At 42.0% G+C, this 27,923-nt stretch overlaps 1 protein-coding gene and 1 long non-coding RNA gene across 4 annotated transcripts in view; one reads left to right on the plus strand and one right to left on the minus strand.

Annotated features, from left to right (window-relative positions):
- Positions 1 to 27,923, minus strand: part of LOC140724772 (centrosomal protein of 128 kDa) — a 612,511-nt gene that overhangs the window by 131,118 nt on the left and 453,470 nt on the right. The gene's annotated exons all lie outside the window — the stretch shown is intronic.
- Positions 8,641 to 27,923, plus strand: part of LOC140724774 (uncharacterized) — a 154,742-nt gene continuing 135,459 nt past the window's right edge. The window contains exons 1-3 of one of the 3 annotated variants that reach the window (XR_012098182.1): positions 8,641 to 8,747; positions 9,045 to 9,198; positions 24,125 to 24,232. This is a non-coding gene — a long non-coding RNA (uncharacterized lncRNA). Of the gene's footprint in view, positions 8,821 to 9,044; positions 9,199 to 24,124; positions 24,233 to 27,923 lie in introns of all 3 variants that reach the window. The other 2 variants (XR_012098183.1, XR_012098184.1) reach the window with 2 other exon arrangements.

Here is a 27,923-nt window from a genome sequence, read left to right on the forward strand (position 1 = left end):
GAAAAGGAAAGGGGGAGGGAAAACTCCCTTTACCAAATGGAGAGATCAATATTCATGGCATCAGGCTGAAGGCTACCCAGAAGGCATATCAGGTTTTGCTCCTCTATTCTGACGGTAGCCTCAACTTGGCACAAGAGGAGGCCATGGACTGACACGTCAGAACGGGAAAAGCAATCAGAATTAAAATGTTTGGCTTGTGGGAAGTTCTGCTTGTGGAGGATTGAGTGGAGGTGCTCAAACAAGCAGTCCCCCAATTTACAATGGGTCTCACCAACGTAAAGAGATGTATTGGGAGCACCGAACACAATAGATGACCCAGAAGATTCACAGCTGAAGAGTTGCCTCACCTGGAAGGACTGTTTTGGACCCTGAATGGAGGTGAGGAATGAGGTGAATGGGTAGGTGTTGCACTCAGACCACTTGTAGGAGTAAGTGCTGGGAGGGAACTGCTAACCACTACACTACCATGCCGCCCCTACAGAAGTAATAGGGAGTAATTCTAGAGTTCTGAACCTAGATCGTTTCTGATAGTCAATCAGCCTAGAAATGTTCCTGGAAATACAATTTCATATCAGTTACATTGGCATGGATGCAAGAGTTTCATTCCTTTGTACACCTTTCAGCAGAACTGTCACCAGCATCTCACCGTGTACAGATCCCAGTTTGGAACCTGGCAAAAAGAAAAGGTCAACAAAACGTCGCTCTCCGTGTCCTGCTTGCAGGTGATTACAAAAAGCAGCTCCGTGATAAAATGCAGCACTGCCTTAGGAAGATGTGTCAATGTCAGCATGTAGCCGACTGTGAAAGGATGAGGGAAAAGAAGAGCCTTCCCTCTGACAGGCTCATCCATCAAAGAGCCTGCAAGGTGGAAAGCCGCTCCAGTGTTTGATTCTAAACTGCTTGTGAGCTAAATTGCAGAGTACAGCAAGACGCCCGAAGCAGAATTTGTTCTCATTATGCTGACTCTGTACTGAGAATGCTTGTTTATCAAAACTCAAGGTAGAAGAAAAAGGGGAAAAATCAGCCTGATAAAGGAAAAAAAAAGCTGCTGCTTTTATTAGAGCAAAAGACCCAGTTGCTTGCACCCACCTTTGATTAATAGCACAACCAGTTTTAGGACACCCTCAGCTCTCTGGAGTAACATGCTAATCCCAGGACCAATGATGGCATGTTGATGAAAAGCCACTCAGGGCAAGCAACATGAACTTAAACCAATACATTGGTAGCAATGCACTGAATAAATGCATGGATTTGCAAGTTCTCTGATAATGAACCTGTGACTAATGAGGGACCACAAGCAGAACCCTTTTCATTGACCGACTGTTATCCTGGAATTTAGAAGATTCAAAGGGAATTGCAAATGTGAATGGACAGGCAGATGTCAGAAGAGGGATCTGGGAATACAAATCCATAATTCCTTGAAAGTGGCATCACAGGGCCGTAAAGAAAGCTTTTGACACATTAGCTTTCATAAAGCAAAATACTGAATACAGGAGCTGGACTGTTGTGTTGAGTTATATAAGATAATGGTGAGGCCTAATTTGGAGTATTGCATACAGTTCTGGTTGCCTTCTTGCAGGAAAGATATCACTAAGATTGAAAGAGTACAGAGAAAATTTACAAGGATGTATCCAGAAAGTGTGGATCTGAGTTATAAGGAAAGGTTGAATTGGTTAAGACTTTGTTCCCTGGACCCTGGAAGAATGAGGGGAGATTTGATAGAAGTATTCAAAACGATGAGGCGTATAGATAGGGTAGATGCAAACAGGCTTTTTCCACCAAGGTTGGGTGAGACTAGAACTAGAAATCATAGGTTTAGGGTGAAAGGTCAAATGTTTAAGAGGAGTGCAAGGGGGAACAACTTGAGAGTGGTGCAACTGTGGAATGAACTGCCAGCAGAAGTGGTGGATGCGGATTCAATTTTAACATTTAAGAGACATTTGGATGCATACATGGATAGGTGGAGTATGAAGAGTTACGGTTCAGGCATGAGTCTATGGGTCTAGGCAGAATACAGTTCAGCACAGTCTAGGTGAGCCACAGGGTCTGTTTCTTTACTGTAGTGCTCTATGAATCTATGCCAAACCCTGGATCAACACACATTGCTGGAGAAACTCAGCTGCACAATCAACTTCTAAAAAGGGAAATGGACGGTTAACATTTCAGGTGGAGACACTTCATCTGAACTGAAAGATAGAGGAAAAATAGCCAATATTAAAGATAGAGAGAAGGGGGCAGGCAAGAGGTAGTAGCTGATAGGAGAAGAGGAGGTAATAGCTCTGCCTTACTTGTTTTCAATCCCATCTCAGTCTCATTCAAGCGCTTCAGCCTGAGCAATGGGTTTGTAACACTTTTACCCTGCTGGAACATTGGAGAGGATCCAGAAGAGGTTCACAAGAATGATCTTGGAATGTATGAGGAGCTTTTGGTGGCTCTGGGTCTATACTCACTGGAGTTTAGAAGAATGGTAGTGAGGGGAGGGGAAGATCCCAATGAAATCTATCGAATATCGAAAAGCTAAGATAGAATAGGCGTGGAGTTGATTCCTATTGTGGAAGAGTCATGGACCAGAGAGCAGCACCTTAGAATACTAGGACATCCCTTGAGAAGAGATTTGAGGAGGAATTTTCTTAGCCAGAGGGTGATAAATGTGTGAAATTCACAGAATTGATTATTAAGGGCATATATGTCAAACTCAAGGCCCGCGGGCCAAATCCGGCCCGCGGTGGAATTATCTTTGGCCCGCGAGATAATATCTAATTACTATTAAAGCTGGCCCCAGTAATCGAAGTGCCTATGGCGTATGATATGGCTAATGCTGAGTTTATTCAGGTACCAGGTTTTCAGGGTTTTTAGTGTTTATTCGGCAGTCTTGCTCGGCAGTCTTCTTCATAAGAAACGGAATTTGTAAAGTGAAACACTTTGTAGTTATAGCAGAGACTGAGACACATGAGAGCAGGCTGAAAAAACGGAGGCAACGAAAGCTGCGTTCGCACGCGTCCGACTGATCCAGCCCGCATGAAGCTGCATTTTGCTCAATCCGGCCCGTGACCTAAAATGAGTTTGACACCCCTGATTAAGGGTGTCAAAGGTTGTAACCTTTGACACTTTAAAATGTTTGTAAAGCCAGTGTTTTAAAGCAATTGCACTAACTGCTCTGCTACCAATCCATCTAAACCTATTGTATTTTATTTAAATATATTTATTAATGAACATTAATTAGTACAGGAAGAAGATAGAGCACCTAGTGACCTGGTGACATAGCAACCACCTTTCCCTCAATGACAACAGAACAAAAGAGCTGGACATTAACTTTAGGAAAGGGGCTCCTGTCTACATCTATGGTCGGGAGCATTGAAACCTTCAAGTTACCGGGAGTGAACATCACCTACAACCTGTCCTGGTCCAACCATGTAGATTCCGTGGCCAAGAAAGTGCAGTAGTGCCTCCATTTCCTCACAGATGCAAAAGAAATTTGGCCCGTCCCCTTTAACCATCCCTAAATTTTAATAATGCATCATAGAAACCATCGTATCATGATGCAACACAGCCTGGTATGGCAACTGCTTTGCCTGAGACTGCAAGAAATTGCAGAGAATTGTGGACACAGAAGTCAGCCTCCCCTCCATGGATACAGACTGCACCAGGGGAGGGGCGGTGATATGTGAGTGAAGTAGGGAGGAAAGTGGGAATGAGTTAAGGAGCTGGGAGGTGATAGGTAGAAGTGACAAAAGTCTGAAAAAGGTGGAATCTAATAGGGGAGAATGATAGACTATGGGATAAAGGGAAAGAGGTGAGGAAGGGAACCGGTGGGAGGAGTCTGTGGGTGATGGTCTGATAGAGAGGGTGGGAACGGGAAAGTGAGTGATGGGGGATAAAAGAGGGGAAGGGTCACCCCTCATCTGGATCCGCCTATCACCTGCCAGTTCCTGCACACCCCTTCCCCACTTCCTTTTTTAAACCTGGCTATCTTCTTTATTCTTTCTTACTTCTCTTCTAATATTTGTACATCTGTGCACTTGTAATACTACTGCAACACTGTAATTTCCTCTGGGACCAGTAAGGTATCTATCTATCTAACTCCCCTCTTTCTTTCCAGTCTTGATCAATTGCCAATTCCCTTCATAGGTGCTGAGTTCCTCCATCGCCTTGTGTGTTGCTCCAGATTTCCAGCATCTGCGGTCTCCAGTAGTGAAAGCTGTATTGTTTTCCACAGGACATTTCTCAGTCTGGGATGCCAGGCACAACTACATTTATTACTTCCATTTTAGATTTCCAAACCTTTTCTCCTTCACATAAATATGATAGAACTTAAAAATTCTACCCAGAATATGATATATCCCCAGTGGACTTCTATTCTCTCATATTACTTAAGTGTTACAGACAGTGATATAAAATATTTACTCCATCAACAATAGTATCCATTCAAAAGTTGCAGTTTGTTATCCATTGTAGACAATTTTTCTTCTCTCTCATGTGACTGTGAAAGAAATAACTCATTTTTACACTCAGTGGCCACTTTATTAGGTACACTGGTACACTTGCTTATTAATGCAAATACCTAACTAGCCAATTATGTGGCAGCAACTCAATGCATAAAAGCATGCAGTTATGGTTGAGAGATTCAGTTGTTATTCAAACCTAACATCAGAGTGGGGAAGAAATTAGATCTAAGTAATTTTAACTGTGGAATGATTGTTGGTTCCAGATGGAGCAGTTTAAGTATCTCAAAAAGTGCTGATCTCCTGGGATTTTCACAAGCAACAACCTCAAAAGTTTACAGAGAATGGTGTGAAAGTAAAAACATCCAGTGAGCGGCAATTCTGTGGGTGAAAATGAGAGAGGTCAGAAGAGAATGGCCAGACTGGCTCAATGTGACAGGAAGGTGACAGTAACTCAAATAACTACATGTTACAACAGTGGTGTGCAGAAGAGCATCTCTGAATGCATAGCATGTCAAACATTGAAGTGAATTGGCTACAGCAACATAAAACCACGGACATACACTCAGTGGCCACTTAATTAGGTGCAGGGGGCACTTAATAAAGTGGCCACTGAGTGTATATTCCTTTACACAATTTGTGAAGCCCCAATGGGCTCTGCAGGCCATTAAGTATTTCTATTAGAAGTGAAGTTACTGTTCTAATCCGGGCAACACAGCTAATTTTCTTCAATGGATATTCCACAATGATAGCTCATTCACAAATATGCAGATTTCTATCAAACCACAATGGAGAAAAGGCAGAAAACTGCAATGTATAGTCATGAATAACACAACAGGAAGCTAAAACAACTTCATTCAAATTATCTGTCAAATACTCTGCGCTGACTCATAGCTCCTCTGTATAGGTACAGCCTAGGATATGTATGAGTGTTTCAAGCTCTGATTTCTGACAGTTTTCAGTGCAGGCAAACCGTGGTCCAAACAAGCTTAGCTTTACTTCCCAGGATCAAAAATCTCTGTCAAATCTCAATAGCAGAGTACACAAAAGAAGACTCACTTCAGTTATACCACTAGTTTGCATTGTTGATTAAAATCTGAAAGGCAAATTATATCCCTAAGCTTATTATGCTGCTGACATAAAAAAGAATTGAAATACTACAGTGTAAACATATCCCGTGGGGAGTACAAAATTAAAAAATGCATAAATAAAAGCTAGTCACTAATTAAAGCATGTGCAAATTAGGAAAAACATCATCACTAGGAGCTTTGGGGATGTGAAACACACTTAAACGTGGGAATAGATGAGGTAGTTGGTGACGCTGGATAAAAGGGAAGGAGGAATGGAAGCAACACACAAAATGCTGGAACTCAGCAGGTCAGGCAGTATCTATGGAAATGAATAAACAGTCAACATTACAGCCTGAATACCTTCTTCAAAACTGAGAAGGAAAGGGGAAGATGTCAGAATAAAAAGGTGGGGGTAGGGGAAGGAGGGGAGCTGGAAGGTGATAGGTGAAGCCAGGTTAGTGGGCAAGATCAAAGGCTGGAGAGGATGGAATCTGATAGGAGAGGAGAGTGGACTATAGAAGGAAGGGAAAGAGGAGAGACCCGGGGGAGGTGAAGGTAGGCAAGAAGAGGTAAAAGATCAGAGAGGAAAAGAAAGATCCATTAACAGAATTCATTGCAAAGAGCTGGAAGGCATGGAGAGTGAATATTGTTGTTCAAAATGCACTGTCCCTGTGCTGCAAGTTCAGATTCAGATTTAGATTCAGTTTATTGTCATTTAGAAACCACAAATGCAATGCAGTTTAAAAATGAGACAACGTTCCTCCAGAATGATATCACAAAAGCACATGACAAAACAGACTACACCAGAAAATCCACATAACGTTTGGCAATCCCCAATCTAGAGTCTGGAGAGGCTGCTGCGTATTAATATCGCGCTACCATGTTAGCGCGTTCCCCGGAAGGGAGCTCCAATCTCACCAGATAAAACAAGACCAAAAACTAAAGCTACAAGACCTGCACAAAACCACATAGTTACAGCATATAGTTACAACAGTGCAAACAATAGCATAATTGATAAAAAACAGACCATGGACACAGTGAAAATAGTCCAAAGATGTAAAAGACTATAAGTTCAAAAGAAACCACCACACAGTTTCCACAAGTCCTCAGGGTCCCGATAGACTCGTCATCCCACGCAGGCGGCAGAAGGGTATACCCCTGCTATGGACTTCCATGGTGCCGCCCAACTCAGCCTCTCAGACGCAGCACACAATGAAAGCTCCGTCGAACCTGCCTCGCAGACACAGCACACAGTGAAAGTGCTCCGACTGCAGCGGACTCCGAGCCTCCGACCATCCCCTCCAGCACAGCTTCTCCAAGCACCATCCTCTGCCAAGCGTATTAAGACACTCCCGCCAACGGCCATCGGCAATGCAACCCCGAGGACTGGGGGCCTGTTCTTCCCAGCAGAGACCCAGACCTCACAGCAGCAGCAGCAACGAAGAAGGTCTTCCTGGAGATTTCCAGATGTTCCTCCGTGCTCCCACGTCCATTTTTCATCCAATTATGATTGCGCATGGCACCCCGCTTCACAAATAACAGACAATCCGCTCCGGAGTGGCCACTGCAAGCTGCGTCGTGCTGCCAGCTTGGATTACATGTTCTTAGTAATTCTTAATAGTTCTTAGTAATCCTACCACTATTGTTAATATCTTTTGATAACTTGATTTCAACTTTTGTTGCATATTCATTTGCACCAAGCATCAAAGGAATCCCAGTACGGCACAAGCACATCCCTCCCCACCATCAATATAGCGACTGGAGGTGCTGCCTCAAGAACACGACATTCATTATCAAAGATCCCCACTGTTCAGGCCAAGATATCTTCTCGCAGTGACCATCATGCAGAAGGTACTGAAGCCTGACATCCCACACCACAAGTTCAGGAACAGCTACTTCCTTTTAGCTATTCAGCTTTGAACCAACCAACAAAAACTCTGGTCACTACTGTTTAGCATGATCACTTTCATCACTTTGCACTAAAATGGACTCTTTGTTTTTTTTCTAATACTGTTCTTTATTGTAACAATTGAGTATAATTTATATTTGATTTATGTTTTTCTTGTGAATGCTGCTTACATGATGCTATGTGCCTATGATGCTACTGTATTTAAGTTTTTCATTTTATGTAGGCGCACATGTCAATAAATTTTGGCGTTTCCCATTCAATTCAATCTAACATGTATCATTTAATTCATTTAATAATTTGATCCATGTCAACCTATCTATTCGGATCAGCAGACAGCTGAAGAGTTCAGCAGATTCCAGCCTTGTTCTGATCATCTTTGACAATGCTATGGTCTGCATCATTGTTGGGATAACACAATAGTGTGGCAATTGATACAAAGCTATTATAGCATCAACAGTCCAGGTAAGAAACTTATATGTTCTTCCCATGACTACGTGGGTTTCATACTAGTGCTCTAGTTTCCTCCCATATTCAAAGACTTATGGGCTAAAGTTAGTAATCTGCTGGCATGCTATGTTGGCACCAGAGGAGTACAGACACTTGCAGGCTGCCCCCCCCCCCCCACATCCTCACAGTGTGTTGGTCGTTGATGCAAAAACTACACATTTCACTGCATGTTTTAATGTTTCAACATACAGATGATAAATAAATCTAATTATTGATCTTTAATTTTTAATCCCTTTTATTTTTCTTACATTCTCAGCAACTCCTACAAAATTCACATACTATACGATGGTCAACTAATTTAGCAAACTGGATGTCTTTTGGGATATAGGATCTACACTTAGATCATTTTACACTAAAATGGACTTTCTTTAGATTCTAGTCGGGTTTTTTGCTGTAAATAATGTACGTAATTGTATGTAAGGCAGCATGGTAGTGTAGCAGTAAGCATAACACTATTACAGCGCCAGTGACCTGGGTTCAATTCATGCCGCTGTCTGTAAGGAGTTTGTACGCTCTCTCCGTGACCAAGTGTGTTTCCTCCAGGTGCTCCTCTTTCCTCTGACATCTCAACAATGTATGAGTTTGTAGGTTAATTCGTCACATGAGTGTAACTAGGCAACATGAGCTTGGTGAGCGCAAGGGCCAGTGCTGTATCTCTAAATAAATAAAAAATGTAAATTAAAGTACAAACATGAGAAAATCTGCAGATGCTGGAAATCCAAACAACACACACAAGATGCAGGAGGAATTCAGCGGGCCAGGTAGCATCTATGGAAAATAGTTAATGGTCGAACTTTCGGGCCGAGACCCTTCATCAAGGTATTTAATTTACGTTTTTCTTGTGAATACTGTACTGCTTATATGATGCCATGTGTTTCTGATTCTGCTGCAAGTAAGTTTTTCATTGCACCTGTGCATACATGTTTTTGTGCGGATGACAACAAACTTTACTTTGACTTTGGAAGGAAACCAGAGCACCTGGAAGAGACCCACACAGTAACAGGGAGAACACACAAATGTTAAACAGTTCTCAGTCTCTGTCTTAATGCCATTTTGGAAGCAAATTTTCAGCCAGAGCTTCATGGATTTATTCTGTCTCTCTCTTTGCTTTTTCAGACGTTGCATTAAAGGCTGATATTTCTACAAAATCTTGAATTTCCTGTGAAAATTTTGTGTCAATTGAAGCAGTAATGCATCTGGTAACATCAAAGATAAATCCTGATATTCCTGCCGGACGCAGTGAAACTCATCACTTACAGAGCAACGGCTGGTAAAGTTGTATTTTAATTTAATTTGCTAAGTGTTGACTGGTTAAAAAGGATGAAACACAGATTGCTATTGAGATAGGAGCTGTAAAAACAATTGCAAATTATATTGTCAAATATCTATAAGCACCAATCACAATTCTCAGCATTTGAATAATGAAGCCATTATCGAGCTGCTGTTGTTTACAAGAAATCTTAAAAGAAACTATTATATAGAACATAGAATATTACAACACAGTACAGGCCTTTCAGCCCATGACATTATGCAGAATTTTAAACCTTCTCTAAAATCAATCTAACCTTTCCTTCACACAATGCACTTCATTTCCCTTTTCTTCCACGTACCTATCCAAGAGTTTCTTAAATGCCCCTAATGCATCTGCCTCTATCACTACCCTTGGCAACAGGTTCCATGCACCCACCACTTCCTGCGTAAAAACCTGCCCCTGACCTCTCCCTGTACTTTCTATTCTGTTAACACTAGTATTTTGGTTTTACCCTATCATTTACTCTCCCTACAGCTAAACAAGACTTTTCTCTCCTCCACATCTCTGAAGAAAGGTCTTCAACTTGAAAGATTAGCTCTGTTTCTCCTCCCACAGATGCCTCCTGACCTGCTGAGTATTTGGTGACCTGTTGAGGAACTCAGCAGGTTTGGCAGAATCTATAGATAGGAATAAACAGTGAACATTTCAGGTCATTAGGACTGAAAAGGAAGAGAGAAGAAGCCAGAATAAGAAAATGGGAGGGAGGGGAAAGAGTACATGTGGCAGTGATAAATGAGAACAGGTGAGAGGGAGATTAGGTGTATGGGGAAGGAGTGATGATGTGAGAAGCTGGGAGGTAATAGGTCGAAGAGGTAAAGGGCGGAAAAAGAAGGAATCTGATAGGAGAGAACAATGGCCCACGGGAGAAAGGGAAGGAGGAGGAAAACTAGAGGGAGGTATTGGGCAGGTGAGAAGAGAAGGAGTAAGAGGGAAGCCAGTATGGGAACTGAAAAAAGACACTGGGAGGGGATTACTGAAAGTAAGAGAGTAATGAAAACATTATTCATGATATGAACCATTTCCAGCATTTTGTTTTTATTGTAAATAAGTCTAACCTCGACTATTTTAGTCTATACTTTATGCAGCTTAAACTCATTTGCCAGGTTGTACTATAATGTACAATAGTGAGCAAACAAATTATATTGCTCTTCACTGAACATTATAAATGTTTGCTAGTTCAAATCCCATCCCTTGGATCAGAATTTGGCACCAGATGTAATAGGAAATAATTGCAAGGTGTGTACAATGAGTGGACAATATGTGTTTCAAAAGCAGTTCTGGAGAAAACTAGCACTCTCTGTCCAAGAGAAGTAAGAAAATATTAAAACATGGTCCTTCAGCCCATGATGCTGTCCCAACCTCTTAACCTACTCTAAGATCAATCTAACCTTTCCCTCTCATATAACCCTCCATTTTTCCAGCATCCATGTGCCTACCTATCATTTGTCTCATTTACTTTTCCAAGAAAATTCACCAGTGTCTCTACTTCTTCAGTAGACTAAAGAAACTTGGCAAGTTCCTTTGATGTCCACAATAAAAGCATCCTGTTGGGATATATCAAGGCTAGGTACAGCAACTGCATTGCCTGTAGCTACGAAAACTGCAGAGAGTTGTTGACACATTATAGAAACCAGCCTCCTCTCTATGGTCTCTGCCAAACCTACACTTCTCACAGCTTCGGTAAAACAGCCAACATAATTAAAGAACTCACTTATCCTAAATATTCTCCATTCTCCCCCTCTCATCAGACTAAAGATACAAAAGCCTGAAAGCACATACCACTGGCATGATGGTAACTTCCCTATGAACTCTTGATCTCACAATCTAACTCATGACTTTGCAAGTATTGTCTACCTGCACTGCCTTTTCTCTGTAACACTTTATTGTGTACTCTGTTACTGTTTTACCTTGTATTACCGCACTGCACTTTGTAAAGAACTGATCTGTACGAATGACTACTTTATTGGTACAAGACAAGCTTTTCACTGTACCTCAGAACATGTGGCAATAATACACAGAATTACTATTTTACCATTTATCAGTGAAAAGTCAAACACAGATCAATGATGAGAAGCCTGGGAAACTCATAAAGCTATCATACCTATTTATGTTTGGACAGAGGAACTGAGAAAAGGGAAAGGCGTTTTTCTGGGAAGGACAGTCTCTTGCTCCTTATTTTTACTCTCAGTAGTTGTCCTTTGGAGTTTTCTTAATTGTTCTTTGCTCAACGCTGGCCCCCTAGGCCTGAGTCAACATAGTAGTAGTTAGTTGCTCTCCCAATATGACATCGGGGGAGCACCTTATTGAGCACGTTTGCTCTATCCGCTGCAAAAGGCAGGATGTACCATCTCAATTCAACTTCCTATTCACATTCTGACATGTCTGTCCATGGACCTCCACTGTCATAATGAGGCCAAACAGACGCTGGAGGAGCAACACCTCATATTGTCTAGGTAGCCTTCAACCCAATGCATTAATATCAATTTCTCTAACCTCCAGTAACTGTCTTGCTTCTTCTCTCTTTTTCTTTCCTCCATTCTAGTTACCCTCTCACTCCCTCTCTTTTCCTCACCTGTGCATTGCCTCCCTCTAGTTCACCTCCTCCCCTTTCTTCCATGGTCCATTGTATTCTCCTATCGTCACAAAACTCCTATCAATTACCCTTATCTAAGAAAGCATTTGCTGGCTTTGGAGACTGTCCAGAGGAGGTTTACGAGAATGAACCCGGGAATGAAAAGATTAACGTCTGAGAAGTATTTGCCAGCTCTGGCCCTGTACTCATTGGAGTTTTAGAAAAATGAGGGGGGCTCTCATTGAAACTTATCAAATATTGAAAGGTCCAGACTGAATTGACGTGGAGAGGTTGTTTCCAATATTTGGGGAGTTTCAGACCTCAGGGCACAACCTGAGAATACAAGAGCATCTCTTTAGAACAGAGATGAGGAGGAATTTCTTTAACCAGAGGGCAGTGAACCTGTGGAATTCATTGTCACAAACAACTGTGGAGGCCAAGTCACTGGGTATACTTAAAACAGAGGTTGACGGTTTCTTAATTAATAGGAGTGTTGGAGGTTATGGAGAGATGGCAGGAGAATGGGATTGAGAGGGATAATACATCAGTTATAATGGAATGGCAGACCAGACTCAATGGGCAAAATGGCCTAATTCTGCACTTATGTCTTACGGTCTTATTAGATATCTTCTTCAACCCTTTACTTCATCCACATATCCTCTCCCAATTTCTTACTTCATTCCCACACCCTCACCCACACACCTGGCTTCACTTATCACCTATCAGCTTGTACTCCTTCCCTTTTCCTCCATCTTCTTATTCTAGAACACAGAAATCTACAGCACATTACAGGCCCTTTGGACCACAATGTTGTGCTGACCATGTAACCTACTCTAGAAACTGCCTCGAATTTTCTACCACATAGCCCTCTACTTTCCTATGCTCCATGTACCTATCTCAGAGTCTCCTATAAGACCCCATTGCATCCACCTTTACCACTGTTGCTGGCAGTGTGTTCCACGCACCCAGTACTCTGTGTGAAAAACTTACCTCTAATATCCCCCCTGTAGCTACTTCCAAGCACCTTAAAGCTATGCCCCCTTGTGTTAGCCATTTCAGCCCTGGGAAAGAGCCTCTGACTATCCACACAATCAAAGCTTCTCATTATCTTATACACCTCTATCAGGTCACCTCTCATCCTCCGTCACTCCAAGGAGAAAAGGCTAAGTTCACTCAACCTATTCTCATAAGGCATGCTCTCCAATCCAGGCAACATCCTTATTCTGGTTTCTTCTCCCTTCCTTTCCAAACCTGATGAAGGGTCTGGGCTTGAAGTGTCACCTGTTAATTCCTTTCATAGAGGCTGCCTGACCTGCAGATTTTTTCCAGCATTTTGTATGTTATTTTGACAAAGCAAGCACACTGTTCTCACTAGGAGAGCAAGTTTTCTGATTCTATGCATAGCTTTTAAAACAAATGTTAATATTTTTCTACGTTGAATATTTGATTCTATCAAGAGCCAGCAATTGCCTGGATTGGCATTCCAATCAATTATTGAACACATCAGTAATTAATCTGTCTGATAAAGATCTTTGATCTGAAACATTGACTCTTAATTTTAAGAGGTGCTGCCTGATCTAATGAGTGTATCCAGCATTTTCTGTTCCTGTTAATGAACACAGAAAATCTCTCCATTCATCTCAAACTTCAACTACCAAAAAATAAGTGTTTGGAAGAAGAATTCACAGCTGTGTTTGGAAAACAGCGCGGCTCCAAGCTGAAATGAAAATTGCTTTTACCAACTATTTTAATAATATTAATAAGCTGAGTCTGTTGGGCCTGAACACCTCCCTCTGCAACTGGATCCTAGACTTCCTGACTGGGAGATCTCAGTCAGTCCAGATCGGGAGCAGCACCTCCAACACCATCACACTGAGCACGGTGGATCCCCAGGGCTGTGTGCTCAGTCCACTGCTGTTCACTCTGCTGACCCACGACTGTGCTGCAACACACAGCTCGAACCATATCATCAAGTTCGCTGATGACACCACCGTGGTGGGTCTCATCAGCAAGAATGACGAGGTGCAGCGGCTAACGGACTGGTGCAGAGCCAACAACCTGTCTCTGAATGTGAACAAAACAAAAGAGATGGTTGTTGACTTCAGGTGGGCACAGAGCGACCACTCCCTGCTGAAAATCGATGGCTCCTCGGTAGAGATCGTAAAGAGCACCAAATTTCTTGGTGTTCACCTGACAGAGAATCTCACCTGGTCCCTCAACACCAGCTCCATAGCAAAGAAAACCCAGCAGCGTCTCTACTTTTTGCAAAGGCTGAGGAAAGTCCATCTCCCACCCCCCATTCTCATCACATTCTACAGGGATTGTATTGAGAGCATCCTGAGCAGCTGCATCATTGCCTGGTTCGGAAATTGCACCATCTCGGATCGCAAGACCCTGCAGTGGATAGTGAGGTCAGCTGAAAAGATCATCAGGGTCTCTCTGCCCGCCATCACGGACATTTACATTACACGCTGCATCCACAAAGGAAACAGCATTATGAAGGACCCCATGCACCCCTCATACAATCTCTTCTCCCTCCTGCCGTCTGGGAAAAGGCTCCGAAGCATTCGGGCTCTTACGACCAGACTATATAACAGTTTCTTCACCCAAGCTATCAGACTCCTCCTCAATACCCGAAGCCTGGACTGACACCTTGCCCTACTGTCTTGTTTATTATTTATTGTAATGTCTGCACTGTTTTTATGCACTTTATGCAGTCCAGTGTAGGTCTGTAGTATAGTTTTCTCTGTTTTTTTTATTACCTAGTTCGGTCTAGTTTTTTGTACTGTGTCATGTAAACCATGGACCTGAAAAACGTTGTCTCATTTTTACCATGCACTGTACCAGCAGTTATGGTCGAAATGACAATGAAAGTTGACTTGACTTGACTTGACTATTTTCTCATAAGAAAATAGTGGAAGCAAGATGGCGGTGCGACGCAGTTTGCAGCAGCCTCTCCGGAATTGATATCTGTTATTTGTTAAGCGGGGTGCCGTGCACAATCGTAATCTGATAAAAAAAACGGACATGGAGCACGGAGGAACATCTGGAAATCTCCAGGAAGGTCTTCTTCGTTGCTGCTGCTGTTGTGAGGTCCGGGTCTCTGCTGAGAAGAACAGGCCCCCAGTCCTCGGGGTCGCGTTGCCAGTGGCCATTGCCGGGGGCTTCGTAGTGCGCTTGGCAGAGGGGATGGTCGGAGGCTCGGAGTCCGCTGCAGTCGGGGCGCTTTCACTGTGTGCTGCGTCTGCTAGGCTGGGTGCGACAGAGCTTTCATCGTGTGCTGCGTCTATGAGGCTGAGTCTGGCAGTGCCTTGGAAGTCCATAGCGGGGGTATTCCCTTCTGCCGCCTGCGTGGGACGACGAGTCTATCGGGACCCTGAGGACTTGTGGAAACTGTGTGGTGGTATCTTTCAAACTTCTAGTCTTTGAACATGGGATCCAGGGAAGTTTGGCCAGGTGGATTCAGAATTGGCTTGCCTGCAGAAGGCAGAGGGTCGTGGTGGAGGGAGTACATTCAGATTGGAGGGTTGTGACTAGTGGTGTCCCACAAGGATCTGTTCTGGGACCTCTACTTTTTGTGATTTTTATTAACGACCTGGATGTGGGGTTAGAAGGGTGGGTTGGCAAGTTTGCAGATGACACAAAGGTTGGTGGTGTTGTAGATAGTGTAGAGGATTGTCAAAGATTGCAGAAAGACATTGATAGGATGCAGAAGTGGGCTGAGAAGTGGCAGATGGAGTTCAACCCGGAGAAGTGTGAGGTGGTACACTTTGGAAGGACAAACTCCAAGGCAGAGTATAAAGTAAATGGCAGGATACTTGGTAGTGTGGAGGAGCAGAGGGATCTGGGGGTACATGTCCACAGATCCCTGAAAGTTGCCTCACAGGTAGATAAGGTAGTGAAGAAAGCTTATGGGGTGTTAGCTTTCATAAGTCGAGGGATAGAGTTTAAGAGACGTGATGTAATGATGCAGCTCTATAAAACTCTAGTTAGGCCACGTTTGGAGTACTGTGTCCAGTTCTGGTCGCCTCAGTATAGGAAGGATGTGGAAGCATTGGAAAGGGTACAGAGGAGATTTACCAGGATGCTGCCTGGTTTAGAGAGTATGGATTATGATCAGAGATTAAGGGAGCTAGGGCTTTACTCTTTGGAGAGGAGGATGAGAGGAGACATGATAGAGGTGTACAAGATATTAAGAGGAAAGACAGAGTGGACAGCCAGCGCCTCTGATTAGGTTATCTTAACTTTAGTTTTATTTGTCACATGTACTTTGGAACATCGAAACATATTCATTATCTCACATTCTCATTCTTAATTGCTACTTATTTATATTTGCAGTTGCACAATTTGTCATCTTCTTCCCTCTGGTTGATCTTTCACTGACTCTGTTACAGTTACTATTCTGCTGCAGGAAATTGAATCTCAGGGTGACAAACATGTACCTTGATAATACATGTATTTTGAACTTTGAACAAACAATGCCTGAAACACTGTCTCTTCATTCCTCTCCATAGATGCTGCTTGACCTACTATATTCCTCTATCACTGTGTGTGTTACTCTGGATTTCCAGTACCTGCAGAATCCCTTGTGTTTACAAACTCCTTACAGACAGTGGCAGGAATTGAATCCCAATCTTACTTCTGGCTCTGTGAAGTGTTGCGCTAACCGTGACACTACCTTGCAAATTGGGGAATTGCTCGGCAGTGTGGGTGAGTTGGAGGGAGGGAGGGGGGAGGGGATGGGAGGGGAGGAGAGGGGAAGGTGGGTAGATAGGTAAACAAATACTGAAAATGTTTGATTGCTTTCCATCCAGATAGATCTTTCTGTACATATGTATATCAAGGTAGTACAAAAGGAAAAACAGAATGCAGAATATAATGTTAAAGTTATGAAGAAAGTACAGTGCAGGTGAACAAATGAAGTAAAAGGGCCATGGAGAAGTAGCCTGAGAGATCAGCAGTTCATCTTATCCTAAGAGGCAAGAGGCATGTTCAAGAGTCTGAAACTGTCCTTGAGCCTGGTGGTTTGTATTCCCAAGCTTTTGTATCCTCTACCTGACTGGAGGGGGAGAAGAGGGAATGACTGGAGTGGGAGGGATCCTCGACTATGTTGGCTTCTTTCCTAACGCAGCGGGAAGTGTTAGCAGAGGCAGTGGAGGAGAGGTTGGTATGTGAGATGGACTGGGCTTTGTTCACAGCTCTCTGCAATTTCTTGTGGTCTTGGGCAGAGCAGTGTTTGAAGACCACACTGCAGATATTTTCCCCATTCTTGTCCTACAAGCTGGCAATCTTTTTGTTTGCTCACTGATGTCATCTTCCACTTTTGATCATGTTTGATGCTCATACAAATGCACGCATGTCTGGCTGCATTACAGTCTGATATGGAAACACCAATGCCTTTGAGCAGAAAATCCTATGAAAGGTAGTGGATTCAGCCCAGTACATCACGGGTAAAACCCTCTCAAACACTGAGCACATCTGCATAAAACGTCACCGTAGAAAATTAGCATCCATTATCAAAGATCCTCGCCACAGATGTCATGTTCTTTTCTCACTGCTGCCATTAGGTAGAAGGTACAGGTGCCTCAGAACTCACAACCCAAGGTTCAACAACAGTAACCACAACCATCAGGCTCTTGAACAAAAGGGGATAACGTCACTCATTTAAGGACTCTGTTATATTGATAGATGTTATATTGTTATTTCATGTCTTTATTGCTATTTATTTATATTTGCAGTTGCACAGTTTGTTTACAGTTTACAATTACTGTTCTATAGATTTGCTAAATATGCTCATAGAAAAAAATTCAGGGTTGGTGTGGTGACATGTATGTACTCTGATAAAAAATTTTACTTTGAACTTTCAATTTTCATTTTCAATAAACTGTACAAAACATAATTTATCTACAACCTAAAGACCAACTTTTGAATGGGAAGCAGGATCTTCCTATCTACTGCCAAGTATTTAAGAAAAAGCCCAACAGAGAATATGAATTCACAAGAGAATACAGAGGCTGGAATCTGGAGAATAAGATAAACTGCTGGAGGAGCTCAGCAAGTCAGGCAGCATTTGTAAGGGGAAATGGACAGTGTACGTTTCAGATTGAGGAAAAGGTGATCCTACCTGGACCTTTGGACTTGAATCTAATTTAAAGGCAACATTTCTAATTTTACTTTATGCAATGTAGGCCAACTGCATCATATCTAGGACCTGAAAACGCTATTGCTTCCCCACAACCTTAACTTTCCATTGTAACCTTCATACTTCTAAAATCTTGAGTCTGAAGACACAGCATGATCTATATAGTACCTATAAAAATATCCACCCCCTTTTGGAAGTTTTCATGTTTTATTGTTCTACAACATTAAATCACAGTGGATTTAATTTGGTTTTTTTTTGACACGGATCAGCAGAAAAAGACTTGTGTCAAAGTGAAAACAGATCTCTACAAAATGATCTAAATTAATTACAAATATAAAACACAAAATAATTGATTGCATAAATATTCATCCCCTTCAAGTCAAATCTTAGTAGATACACCTTTGGCAACAATTATAGCCTAGAGTCTAGTGGATAGGACTCTGTCAGTTTTGCACATCTGGGCACTGCAACTTTCCCCCATTCTTCTTTACAAAACATACAGTGAAATATGTCATTTTGCTTCAATGACCAACATTGTCCGAGGGCGTGCTGTGGGCAACCCACAAGAGTCGTCAGGCTTCTGGCGCCAACATAGCATGCCCACAATTTACTAACCGTAACCCATACGCCTTTGGGATGTGGAAGCAAACCAGAGCATCCAGAGGAAACCCACATGGTCACGAGGAGAACACACATACTCCTTACAGACAGCAGTGGGAATTGAAACCCTATTGGTGATCACTGATGCTATAAAGTGATTGCACCGACTGCTACACTACTGTGCTGCCTTGAGTCCTGAACTGTGGAATTTGGTCCTTTCCCTTGTGCATCAACTAAAACAAAAATGTTAAAACAGGAGCGGACTTAGATGATCAGCATTCTTTATTGATGTATTTAGTGCTTTCCTAATTCCAAGCTTAGTACTTCCATGACTAAACTATCAACATTTAAACAAACCTGCAACTGCTTTCTCTACTTTTTTCTTACTTTGTACATTTCAGTTCAACAAATGCCGAGCAAAAAAAAAAACTTCCCATCTCTCTCCTGTCTCCTTGCCAATTACTTTAAATCTGTCTCTTTTGGTTACTGACTCTCCAACTAGTCCTCAGCTACTCTTATCAGATGCCATCTTCCTGTAGCAATTTCTCCATCTCGCTGCCTTTTCCGTCAAATCTCATCATGTCAAATCCCTCATCTCCCCATCCAGTTACCAAAACTGCTTCCTTCCAATTTATCAATTATTTTCTTAGAAAAGTCAAATCTACAGTGGTAAAATAACAACTCCCAGGAAATTGTGACTGTACAACACATACAAAATGCTGGAGGAACTAAGTCAGGCAGTATCTTCGGAGAGGAATAAACAGTCAGTATTTTGGGCCGAGACTCTTCATCAGGACTCAAAAGGAAGGGGGAGGGGAGGGGAGAGAGTCCAAGTTGGTAGGCAATAGATGTGAGCAGGTGAGGATGGGTGGGTGGGGGACAGGGGTGAGGTAAGAAGCTGGGAGGTGATAAGTGGAAAACATTAAAGGCTGAAGAGGGAGGAACCAGAAAGGAAAGGACAAACAAGAGAAAATCTGCAGATGCTGGAAATCTAAGCAACACACACAAAATGCTGGATGAGATCAGCAGGCCAGGCAGCGTCTATGGTTGCTTCGGGGCGAGATCCTTCAGCAAGACTGGAGAAAAAAAAGATGAGGAGTAAATTTAAAATGTGGGGGGAGGGAAGAGAAAAACACAAAATGATAGGTGAAAACCGGAGGGATAGAGATGAAGTAAAGAGTTGGGAAGTTGATTAGTGAAAGGGATACAGGGCTGGAAAAGGGGACATCTAATAGGAGAAGACAGAAGGCCATGGAAGAAAGAAAAGGGGTAGGAGCACCAGAGGGAGGTGTTGAGCAGGCAAGGAGATAAAGTGAGAGAGGAAAAAGGGAATGATGAATGGTGAAGCATAGGTGGGGGCATTACCACAGGTTCAAGAAATTTATGTTCGTGCCATCAGGTTGGAGGCTACCCAGATTGAATACAAGGTGCTGTTCCTCCAACCTGAGTGTGGCCTCATCGCAACAACTAAAGGGACCATTGATTGACATAGTGGAATGGAAATGGGAAGTGGAATTAAAACGGGTGGCCACTGGGAGATTCCACTTCATCTGGTAGACAGACAGCAGGTGCTCGGCGAAGAGGTCTCCCAATCTGTGTCGGGTCTCACCGACATACAGGAGGCAACACCGGGAGCACTGGACACAGTATATGATCCCAACAGACTCACAAGTGAAGTGTCACTTCACCTGGAAGGACTGTTTGGGGTCCTGAATGGTAGTGAGGTAGGAGGTGTAGGGGATGGTGTAGCTCTTGTTCTGCTTGTAAGGATAAGTGCCAGAATCAGCAGGAGATCAGTGAAGAGGGAGGAATGGACAGGGGGAGGTGGTCACATAGGATCCCTGCTGAAAGCAGAAAGTGAGAGGGAATGAGGGAAAGATGTGCTTAGTGGTGGAATCCCATTGGAGATGGCAGAAGTTCCAGAGAGTTATGTGCTGGATACAGAGGCTGGTAAGTGAGGACTAAAGGAACCCTATTCCTGTTAAGCTGGCATATGTAAGAGCAGACATGCATGAAATGGTACAGCCCCACCCTCTTACTTATAAAAATGCCATCTCCTTCTCTCAATTCCTCTGTCTCCGCCACATCTACTCTCAGGATGAGGATTTTCATTCCAGAATGAAGATGTCCTCCTTTTTCAAAGAAAGGAGCTTCTCTTCCTCCACCATCAATGCTGCCCTGAACCATATCTCTTCCATTTCACACACGTCTACTCTTACCCCATCCTCCTGCCACCCTATCTGGGTTAGGGTTCCTCTTGTTCTCACCTACCACCCCACCAGCCTCATTGTGGGCTCTGCAAACTCCTCACAGACAATGGCAGGAGTTTATTTATTTGTTTATACACATTTTATTCCATGTCCATCACTAACTTTATTAGCTTTATTATATATAATTCTTCATCCTTCATAATTGTTGAATGTTGTTTTTTTTGTACCAACACATCACAGCAAATTCCGAAGACATGAAAATGTATATGCTGAATAAAGTTGATCCTTGATCATTCCCCCCATAACCCCCAAATTTTTGCTGCTTAAAAACCTATCCGATTCTGATGAAAAGTCTTGTTTGTTTCTCTTTCCAAAGAAATTGCCTTACTAGTTGTGTTTCTATATTTTCTGATTTTATTTCAGATTTCCAGCATCTGTAGTGTTTTTTAGTTTGCAAAATCTTTATATATAATCAAGGATTCTCTCTTCACAGCTTTGTAATACCATGTAAATGGCATTATAAAGAAAGCCCGTCCACATCTCTACTTTCTTAGAAATTTATGAAGATTCGGTTTGTCATCTCAAACTTTCAAAGATGAGTGGTGGAAGGTATATTAACTGGTTGTATCACGGCCTGGTATGGAAATACCAGTGGCTTTGTATGGAATGCCTACAAGAAGTAGTGGATATGGCTCAGTCCATCACCTTTGCCCTCCCCACTATTGAACACATCTACATGGAGAGCTGTCGCAGAAAAGCAGTATCTATTAAGGATCCCACTATTGAGCTCATGTTGTCTTCCCACTGCTGCCATCAGGAAGGAGGGACAGGAGTCTCAGGACCCACACCACCAAGTTCAGGAACAGTTATTACCCCTGAATCATCAAGCTCTTAAACCTCAGGGTCAACTTCACTTTCCCATCCCTAAATTGTTCCCATAACCTATGGACTCACTCTCAAGGACTCTTCAACTCATGCTCTCGATATTTACTGCTCATTTGTTTATTATTATTATTATTATTATTATTATTATTATTATTATTATTTTCTTTTTTTCTCTTTCTTTTTGTATTTGCACAGTTTGTTGTTTATTTTTTCCACATTGGTTGTTTGTCTGTCCAATTGGATGTGGGCTTTCACTGATTCTATTGTGTTTCTTGTATTTACTGTGATTGCCCAGTAAATGAACCTCAGAGTGTACTTTGATAATACATTTACTTTGGACAAAGCAAAATTAAGTTAGAACTTTGGGACAAAGGTTTCTAAAGCCTTACAATCATAGAGCATAGAACAATACATTACAGGGACTGGCAGTTTGGACCACAATGCTGTGACGAACCCTTCCTTACTTCAGTCCTAAATGGGCTTTATCTGAGACTGTGCTCTCTGGTCCTACATTCTCCCATGTGGGAATCATTTTCCCTGCATTCACCCTGTCAAGCCCCTCAGACAGTACAGTAGGACAGCAGATATCTCCAGCAACCCAGCTTTAATCCTGAGTACTTTGTACAGTCTCCATAGGTTTTCCAAATGAGTGCTCCAGATTCCTCCCGTATAGTAAAAGTGTGCTGGTTTATAGGTTAAGTGGCCACTGCAAGATGTAGTTAAGTCGGTGGTAGGAGGAGGAGGATCTTACAAACATACAAGACAGAATAGGGAATAGACAAATCAGTGGATTAAACAGATTCCTGTAGGCGTCAGCATGGATTTAAAGGGCCAAAAGGTCTTATTCTATATCCTTCAGGAAAATGAGAAATAAGAATTATGTATTATTAATAAAATAAGCTCTCTTTCTATGCTCCAGTGAACACAGATCCAGTCTGTTCAATATTTCTCATAAAACAATCCCTCACATCAGAGTTCATTGAAGTGAATGTTCTTTGAACTGACTTCAATGATAATTTGTTATTGGCTCATTCTTTGTTTATTATTGCCATATGCACCAAGATACAGTGAAAAGTGTTTGCTTTGTGACCATGCCACGCAACCTCCACCTTAAATGGACCCAATAACTAGGCCGCAGATTCAACATCTTCAGGTTAAAGAAATTCCTCCTCATTTATGTTTTAAAGTGCCATTCTTGGATTCTGAATGTGACTCTGAAACATTGAAACACTGTGAAATGTGTTGTTTGTGTCAATGGCTAAATAGTCTGAGATGTGCTTTGACACTATAAAATGTTACACCAACTGCCACGCTAACATGCCATCCTTTCCTGAATACCTGCTGAACTTGAATGCTGGCTTTCAGTATTTTATTAAATTAAAAAGGGAACAGAATACAGAATATGCAGTGCAGGCAGACAAATAAAGTGCAAGGGCTTCTGCAAGATAAATTGGGAGTCCGAGAGTTCAAATATTAGCATATGATGTCCATTCAAGAGTCTGATAGAACGAGTAGTCTTTGGGGTACTGCAAGTCTGTGTCTTCATTGATGCTTTGCTGCATGCTCGAGTGCTCGGTGAGGGGTGCCAATGTTTTTGCTGGTGGGGGGGAGTCATTGCTTTTCCTGCACTTTATGCATGGGAGGGAGGAGTTGGGGGAGGGCTTTAGGGTTCTAACAGTTAACTGTTATTCATTCTTTGGGGCACTTCTCTGTTTTTATGGATGCTTGCAAAGAAAGAGAATTTCAGGATGTACATTGTATACATTTCTCTGACACTAAATGTACCTATTGAAACCTAATGAGAAGCTGCCCTTGATCTGGCAGTACATGCTCTCAACCTTTTATACTGTCCAGATAAAGGGACCAAAATTGTATGATTCAAATTGTGGCCTCTCTGGTTCCTTGTACAAGTGCAAGTCTTCTCTAACTTTATAGACCAAACCCCTTGAAATAAAAAGCAACATACCACTGAAAATAAAGATTAGCTTTATTTATCACATGTACATCAAAACCATAAGACCATAAGACATTGTAGTAGAATTAGGTAATTCAGCCTATTCAGTCTGTTCCGCTATTCCATCATGGCTAATTTATTATCCCTCTCAACCCCATTCTCCTGTCATCTCCTCATAACCTTTGACATCCTTACTAATCAAGAACTTAATAACTTGGCCACAGAATCACCACCTTCTGGCTAAAGAAATTCCTTCTCATCTCTGTCCTTGTATTCTGAGGGTGACTCTGAAATATCATTTACGTCACCTGCCAAACAGTCCAAGATGTGCTTTGGCACTGTAAAGTGTTACAAGGATTGCTGTGTTACCATGCCACCCTTTGTTGATTATCTGCTGAACTTGAGTATTGGCTTTTTTGTATTTTATGATGTGGAAATCCAAAACTCTTGGACTTCAGTTTTTTTTCCATTTTGACAACACGATTTACAGGGGATCTAAGGAGGATTTTTTTTTCACTCAGAGGTGATTGAGTACTGAGAGGAGCTGCTTCAGTTGGCAGAGGCTCATACAACATTCAACAGGTACTCAGAAGAAGACCTTCTCCCACCATCAATGACATTTTCAAAAGGTAAAGTCTCAAGAAAGTAGTATCTATCATGAAGGACCCTCACCATCCAGTATATGCACTCCTCTAATTTGCTGAACTCCCCCAACACCCAAACCTAATTTTGGTAAATGTTTCGATGTGTCCATTTTCTTTCTCATAATATAAAATGTTGAAGTCATGCACCCTCCACTGGCTAAGCCTTCCAGATCTCAATCCCCAGAGAAAGATGCTGACAGCTTCCCAACTCTGTCTCTGAATATATTACCAAACTAGGGAGACATGTTAATAAACTAGCGAGGCACATGGATGAAAGAAAAATGAGGAGCTATGTGGGAAGGAAGGGTTAGATTGATCTTGGAGTAGGTTTTAAGTATGTCACAACATAGTGAGCTTAAGTTCCTATACTGTACTTTGTTTTTCTATATTCTGTATCTGTAGGAGTGTACCTGCTGGTGTAGGTCTAAAACAATGAGAGCAGCAGAAAATTCTGCACTCCATTCTATTGGAAGACCACGGAGGCAATAAAATTGGCACAGTGCAAACTCCTTAGGATTACTACACATACAAGAACAAATCTGACGACAGGATAAATTATGAACAATCCAGCTGAACCAGAAAACAAGACATTAACAATGGGGATACCTCATATAACAAAGGGACTGGAGTGGAATAGATAGCAACCAAGAAGATCTGAGTGGTTAAGCAATTAAAGGGGGTGGAAATGAGGTCACATGCACACAGGGACAAAACCAAATGTTCTGTTTAGGGCAAAGGTCCAGTATTCAAGTTGTAAGTTGAGAGGCTGGACAACTCATGAAAGAGAGATCACATCATCATTTAAGAAGAAAGTAATTGGAATTGAAATTGGTTTATTATTGTCACATGTACCAAGATACAGTGAAGAGCTTGCCTTATACACTGTTCATGCAGATCAATTAATTACACAGTGCACTGAGGTAGAACAAGGTAAAACAATAACAATGTAGAATAAAGTGTAACAGCTACAGAGAAAGTATGGTGCAGGCAAATGATAAAGTACAAGATCGTGAGAAGGTAGATGATAAAGTCAAGAGCCCATCTCATCGTGCTAGGAAATGTGCTTTCAAGCTGTTGTACCTTCTGCATGATGGGAGTAGGAAGAAGAGAGAATGTTCGGAGTGGGCGGAGTTGTTGATTATGCTGGGTTCTTTATTAAGGCAGTGGGAGGTGCAGACAGATAAGTATATGTTGGGTACAGCTATTACAGCTCAGAATGTTCTGGGGTTTAGAGTTCAATTCCAGTGTCATTCTGTAAAGAGTTTCTGTAAGTCCTCCCATGGAATGCGTGAGTTTTCTCAGGGTGCTCCAGTTTCCTCTCAAAGTCCAAAGTCCAAAGATGTATCAGGTCAATTAATTGATCGTTGTAAATTATCCCATGATAAGGTCTTTATACATCTTTAGAAAGAGGAGACATAGGGTCAGAGAATGTTGCGTCTTTGTGGGTGGAGTTAAGAAACTGCAAGGGTGAAAAAACATTATGGAATCATATATAGGCCTTGAAATAGTAGTGACGATGTGGGGTTGAAATTGGAAAGAAAGCTGGAAAAGGAAGGTAATAAGGGTAATGTCACAATTGTAAAGGGGGACTTCAATATTCAAGGGGCTGGTAAAATCAGGCTGGTGTCAGATCGCAAGAAAGGGAATTTGTTAATACCTGTGAGATGTCTTTTAGAGCCTACTAGGGGAAAGGATATCTTAAATTGGGTGTTGAGCAATAACCTAGATCTTATTAGGGAGCTTAACGTAAAGGAACCATTAGGAGGCAGAGATCATAATATGATTGAATTCATACTGCAATTTGAGAGGGAGAAGCATAAGTCAATTACAGAGGCATGAGAGAAGAGCTTGCCCAGGTGGATTGGAAGAGGATACTGGCAGGGATAATGGCAGAGCAGAGATGATTAAGGTTTCTAGGAATAGTTCACAAGGTGCAGGATAGATATGTCCCACAGAAGTAGTTCTCAAATAGCAGGGGGAGGCAACAACGGCTGATAAGGGAAGTTAAGGACTGCATAAAGCAAAGGAAAGGGCACAAAAGGTAGCAAAAGTGAGTGGGAAGCTGGATGATTGGGAAGCTTTTAAAATCCAACAAAAGGCAACTAAAAAAGCTATATGAAGGGAAGAGATGAAATATGAGGGCAAACTAGCCAATAATATAAAGTAGGATACTATAAGTTTTTTAGTTATATAAAGAGGAAAAAGGGAGGTGACAGTTGATATTGAACCACTGGAAAATGATGCTGGTGAGGTAGTAATGGGGGACAAAGAAATGGAAGATGAACATAATGAGTACTTTGCATGTCTTCACTGTGGAAGACACTAGCATTGTACCAGAAGTCCGTGACTGTCAGGGAGCAAAAGTGAGTGCCATTGCTATTACAAGGAAAATGTGAAAGGCAAACTCAAAGGTCTTAAAGTGGATAAGTCACCTGGACCAGCTGGACTACATCCCAGAGTCCTGAGAGAGGTTGCTGAAGAGGTAACAGATGCATTGGTTATGATCTTTCAAGAATCACTCGATTCTAACATGATCCTGGAGGACTGGAAGATTGCAAGTGTCACTCCACTGTTTAAGAAGGGAGGAAGGCAAAAGAAAGGAAATTATAAGCCAGTTAGCCTAACCACAGTCGTTGGGAAAGTGTTGGAGTCTGTTATTAAGGATGAGGTTTCAGGGTACTTGGAGACTAATGACAAAATGTCAAAGTCAGCATGGCTTCATAAAGGGAAATCTTGCCTGACAAATCTATTAGAGTTCCTTGAGGAAGTAACAAGCAAGGTGGACAAAGGAAAGGCAGTGGATGTCATTTACAGTACTTGTCAGAAGTCATTTGATAAGGTGCCACACATGAGGCTGCTTAACAATATAAAATCTTATGGCATTACAGGAAAGATACTGGCAAGGATAGAAGACAACAGGCAAGAGGCAGCGAGTGGGAAAAAAGGGGGCCTTTTCTCGTTGGCTGTTAGCAACTAGTGGTGTTCCTCAGGGGTCAGTATTGGGTCTGCTACTTTTCACATTATTTGTCAACACTTTGGATAATGGAATTGATGGCTTTGTGGCAAAGTTTGCGGATGATATGAAGATAGATGGAGTGGTAGATAATGCTGAGAAAGCAAAGCAAATGTGGCAGGACTTAAACAAATTGGAAGACTGGGCAATAAAGTGTCCGATGGAATATAGTGTTGGGAAATGTATGATAATACATTTTGGTAAAAGGAACAATAGTGCAGACTATTATCTAAATAAGCAGAAATATTCAAACATCAGTGGTGCAGTGTGACTTAAGAGTCCTCATGCAAGACTCCCAGAAGGTTAATTTACAGGTTGAGTCTGTAGTAAAGAAGGCAAACGCAATGTTGGCATTTATTTCAAGGGGAATAGAATATAAAAACATGGAGATAATGCTGATCCTTTATAAGATACTAGTCAGGCCATACTTGGAGTATTGTCAACAGTTTTGGGCCCCATATCTCAGAAAGGATGTGCTGTCATTGGAGAGAGTCCAGAGGAGATTCACAAGGATGATTCCAGGAATGAATGGGGTTAACACAGGAGGAGTGTTTGGCACCTTTGGACCTGTACTCACTGGAACTTAGAAGAATGCTGGTGAATCTCATTGAAACCTACCAAATATTGAAAGGACTAGATAGGGTGGATGTGCAGAGGAAGTTT

This window comes from Hemitrygon akajei, chromosome 3 (genome assembly GCF_048418815.1).
Source record: "Hemitrygon akajei chromosome 3, sHemAka1.3, whole genome shotgun sequence".
NCBI classification, from domain to species: domain Eukaryota; kingdom Metazoa; phylum Chordata; class Chondrichthyes; order Myliobatiformes; family Dasyatidae; genus Hemitrygon; species Hemitrygon akajei.